General features: G+C 37.8%; 1 long non-coding RNA gene across 1 annotated transcript; it reads left to right on the top strand.

Annotated features, from left to right (window-relative positions):
- Positions 1 to 1,601: 1,601 nt before the first annotated feature.
- On the top strand, positions 1,602 to 3,956 carry LOC116784990. Its single transcript, XR_004356337.1, has 3 exons — positions 1,602 to 1,652; positions 2,645 to 2,731; positions 3,154 to 3,956. It is a non-coding gene; the product is annotated as an uncharacterized LOC116784990 (long non-coding RNA).
- Positions 3,957 to 5,241: the final 1,285 nt, after the last annotated feature.

Here is a 5,241-nt window from a genome sequence, read left to right as displayed (position 1 = left end):
CTGGGATGGGACTGCTTGCTGGGGTGCATGAGGTATTAAAATAAATTAAAAAACCCCACACCTATGAGAAAAAAAGCACCAGATAAGATTTAGCACATGTATATTTCAGAATGGGATGGAGATGGCCAGATAGTATAACCCTATTGATGTCATATACTCAAAATGTAACACTGGTAATAAGATATTATATTTGCCTGCTGAAGGGCAGGACTTATTAACTAGTTCCATGTTCTACACTAATTTGATTGTGCTGTCTTGGGACATGAGCCGACGTATCCATGCAGTGCAATACACCTCTCTGTGGAGGTACTTGCTACTTAGGGTTTGTTACAGGATACAGGCAAGCCGTCTAAGATTCTGGGAGGTACAGAAAGACTATGGGTCATATTTGGATAGGGTAAATTCCATCAAAGGCTTTGTGCTTGATGTTTCCTGTTGATTCTCTGTAGGCAGCTCTCTGTCTTGACCCTCATTTTAGTTCTTTAAGTCATTCCTTAGAGTCTGTCAGCTGCCCAGTTCTCTAGACATGGCACTTAGATGTAAATGGGGCTGTTAAAATAAATCCCTCTGTGATTGTCATGTTTCATTCATCCTCTGTGGCATGCTTGAAGTGAGAGCCCAAACACTGAGAGGCCAATAATGGATTCTCTTCACCTGGGGGGATGGGACATTCTAGTTTCTAGTTTCTACTCAGAAATATTTACATAGATTTTACAAAATGAAAAAGCCCCAACAAGAAGGGTGAAAATGTGATCTTGTTTGGAAATGATGATGATCATGTAGTCATCAGTCATGGCTGGGCTTTGCGAACGAAGATTTGGGAAGGGCACTACCCACATTTGTTACAGGCGCGCTGGTGGCTAAAAAGGCCAATACGAGAGAGGCACGTCCAGTTGCAAAAGGCACAGCAGAAAGACTCCTTAGGAGGTAAATTCTGCAGGGTATGATTCTTTCTGCATTGTCTTTTCTCCTTGAGAGTGATCCTGCATGTGTTCTCAAAGGCATCAGCAGCGTTATAGATGGTGTGTCTCCAGGCCTCCCGATTTGAGGCCAGAGTAGACCAGTTATGGTGATCAATATGGCCAAGGCTGAGATATTGTTTCAGGGAGTCCTTGTATCTTCTCTTTGGGGTTCCTCTCATGCGGCAGCCAGTGGCAAGTTCACCATAAAGCAAGATTTTAGGGAGGCGGTGGTCCTTCATCCTTGAGATGTGCCCTGCCCAGCGCAGCTGTGTTCTCAGCAACACGGCCTCAATACTTGTGACTGCTGCTTGTTCTAGAACAGATGTATTGGTCACATAATCTGACCAGTGGATGTTTAGGATTGTACGGAGGCAGAGTTGATGGAAGCGTTCTAGGAGTCACAGGTGGTGGCGGTAGATGACCCATGATTCAGATCCATATAAGAGAGTAGACAGCACTATGGCTCTGTAAACACTGATCTTGGTACTTTTCTTCAGGTGTTTATTTCGCCAAACTCTTTTATGAAGCTTTCCAAAGGCACTGTTGCCTTTGCTAACCTGTTGTCTATCTCCCCGTCAATCTTACCATCTGAGGAGATGAGGCTACCTAGGTAATTAAACTGCTGGACTGATTTGAGCTCTGATTGGCCAATGGTGATATGGGGATGATGGAAGACTTCCTGAGGTGCAGGTAACAGTTGAATTAAACTTCTGAAGAAGAAAGGACCTCCATAGTTTTTAAGTAGAGGGGAATCCAGAATTATTTTTTACTTATGTGGGCTCCTGAGAGACAGATGGAAGAACAGTGCCTTTGTCAATTTTTTTGTGACCAGGTAATGAATGGCTGATCACTGTTTAGATGGTTGTGCATCTACTCAATAGCACCTTGTTGACTTTAGCAGTGGAAGAAGGGGATGTTCTAAGCATTGAATGTTCAAATGATGTCTTAAATGTTGGGCTTGGAAACCTGAAGGGTCATAAAGGTATCTTGTGAACCTAACTCTGATCAACCCAGCATTCATTTCCTTTGAATATGACTTTTTTCAACTAAAAGAAATTGTACACTGAAGTACTATATCTTTTTTTCCCTGTAACATTTTGTACCAAGAATCAAAATACAAAAGCTTATTTGGATTTATGGTTGGATAAATGGTTTTGTGACACAGGTCAAGGAACCCTTGACGTAATGATTTAACTAACCTCTGGAGCATTATTTCTCTGATTGTGCAATGAGAATTTTAATTTCTCTTGCACTTTGCTATGCTTAATTAGTATGCAAGGTCTTCTGGCAGGTCTAATATCTTAAAATATATGTAGATGTTTTAAGGACCTATGCACTGAGATCCCCATTTCCACTAAGTGCTGCAGGTAACAGGTAACAAGATGGGCTGTGTGACAGGGTGCATGGCATAGGGTGCTCTCAACCATAAAGTTTAAGACAGTGTGTACTCCAGACAATCTAAATACCAGTGATTTATTTTAGCAGCTGTTTACATAATTCTTGTATAGGTGTGAAAATTGTCTATGAAAATATTTAAAAGTAAATGTAATTTATTCTTCTGAAGTTCAGTATCCAGTTCCTAAACGTGGAGCTCCAGATGGAGGTTTACTAGAAGTGTGTCTTTAACATGTATGACAGTATATGCTCTTCCTTCCCTTCTACAGTATTATTTCTATGTGCAGGTTCCATTTTGAACCTACTCCATAGCAAACATTTTATTTTTCAGTCACTTTGGAAGACGTTTCTGAGAATGGTATATATTGAAACAGGTTCATGACTTTCCTATTTTTCTTACAGACCACCTTAATAAATATTGCATTGATTCTTTGCTTATATTAGCTGCTACTGCTGTGTCCTTAATTCAGACTTTTCCATGCACAGCTGTTGTTTAAATGTACAGAGATCAAGGGGATAGAGTAGGTCAGACCTGTTTGTATTTTGCATGCATAGATCACTTGATTTTATGAGGGGAAGGAACTTATCTAACCTTGTAACTAATAGTTACACATTGATTTGCATAATGAATTGGTGGCAAAGCTTTCCTTGTCAGCAATGAAAAGCAATATTGGATTCAAATTTACAAAGTTGTGGAGAATGATAAACCAAAATATACTGATCCTGGGAATTAAGGTAACAAAATGTATGTCTGCCTTCCACATGTTAGCCTAATTCCTTCTTTCTCTGGATTCAGATCTCCTTTGCAAGTGACTTCATGCAGCCAGAGGGGAAAGCACCTCCCATGTGTGCAGGGAAGATCCTCACTCCAGTGAAGACCATGATCCCTTGATGGCACAACCATCTGATATGTAGGTGGGAGGACACTTGACTGTGTCTCTTTCAACTCAAGCAGCATAATCTAGAATAGGAAGGAGGGTGTAGGAGATACAATTTGCTGCTACAAACATCCACTATGAGTCCAGAACTTTGTGAATTTTGTGCCGTAAAGCTTCTTTCTAAGTTGAATTTGTTTGCATGTTAGCTCCACTTGGTATGTTCCTGTATGTTATCACCCAGTTACACATTTCTACACAGAGGTCTTAAAATTAGATAGTGCATGTTATATAATTTTAACAACTGAGATCTTTGGTTATGAAAAATTCTACCATTACAAAGCAGAAACACAAAGGATGAAAAAAATAAGGGAATGGAAAACATTAACCTAGAAGAGTCATTTTTTATAAAAGCCTTGACATGATTTATTAAAATATGGGATTTTATAGAACAAAATACATTTACGTATCCTAGAGACATTGAAAAAATGGAAATAGACAAGGTATCATTGAACAGTCATTCTTTTTTTATGCACTTTTTCTTTAGAAACTTGGGTTATAATATCTGTTTTATTATTGGCTGCTTTTATTTTTATACAGTTTGGGCCTGATCCAGTATCTTCTTACCAGGAAAGACTATTCTTTGAATAGGGAGAATAGTATTTCATCCTTTTGTTTGTTGATTTTGACTGCACATTGGAGTTCACTTTTGTTTCAGCTGTTAACGCTAGCTCACTATATCTTGAGAGTCTCCTGGATTATTGCTTGATAATTGGGAGACTGTCTAATACAACAAATTGTTTTTAAAAAGGTATAGTGTAGAACAGGAGGTTGCTCTATAATTTGTTGTAATTGTTAGTTTGACTCACTTGTCTATTCTAAACAAATTTTACTTTGTTATTGCAATTACTGAATGTCAAAAATAGTAAAAGAAAAAAATATCAGCTTCAATTTCAAGGGCGTTGTTAACAGGAGAACCTGAACTTAACTGCAGCATTAACATACAATATTGAGTTCTGCCCTTTTAAATGCAACAAAAGTCAAATAAATTTTGTGGATGAAACTGAAGAGTATTTAGTCTGTTTTGTTTTGCTTGGTGCTAGGATAGAATGTGAAACTAAATATCTTCATCCAGAGATAACTGAAGTTCCTGCTCCTGTTTAGATTTCATCATCTGTTAGAAATCTCCTAGGTGATTAAACTAATGCACTGTAAAAGAATGAATCAGTCCTGCAGAGCTCTTCTCTGTACAGGGAATAACTTGCTCAGTAAAGTACTATTGGGGTTTTACTAAATTAAAATCCTAGGAATTTTTGTATATAATATATTTTATCTGTGAAAGCTGAGTAAAATTTTATATGTGACTCTCAAACTAAATCCCTATGGTAATTAGTAAAGAAGATTTGAATACATTTCTGGTAGAGTCATCTTTGACCAATTTAATAACTTGATTTTCTTAACAGAGGACAATCCTTATCTCTCAAGGCTTGCAGTAACATTGGGATACACCATGAAATTGTTAAGAAAATCACAGAGTCTTTCCTTTGTTGTGAAAAGATGAATTCAGATTGGAAAGTTATCATTTACTGACTCAGGTGAAATTCAGTCTTAGTAATTATTTAATATTTATATTTCAGTTCTTTTCTAGGTAGCAGAAGATCCCTGAAACTCTTATCAGATGCATCAAGTAGGCTGCTTACCTATGCAAAGCCAACTCATTTTAACTAATCACTTGTTTACAGACAAACCTGAATATTGGTTTTTGCATGTCTGCAAAGACAGGTAAAAAATGTAGTCAAGTGCATATTCTTCTAGCATATTATACGCACACTTACCTTATTTTAGTAGATTTATTAAATGTTACTTATCCCCACCCCCTCTTGGCCTATTTTTTTGTGACTGCTATGGCAAGGGGGAATGACAAGAGCTAAAAAAGAGATAAGGAAATGATCTTATCAGTCAGCTCAGAGATGGCATTTCCTGAGTGGCATTTTGCAATTGTTGCATGG

Source organism: Chiroxiphia lanceolata, chromosome 3 (genome assembly GCF_009829145.1).
Source record: "Chiroxiphia lanceolata isolate bChiLan1 chromosome 3, bChiLan1.pri, whole genome shotgun sequence".
NCBI lineage: Eukaryota > Metazoa > Chordata > Aves > Passeriformes > Pipridae > Chiroxiphia > Chiroxiphia lanceolata.
This window is presented reverse-complemented; position numbering and strand designations above follow the sequence as displayed.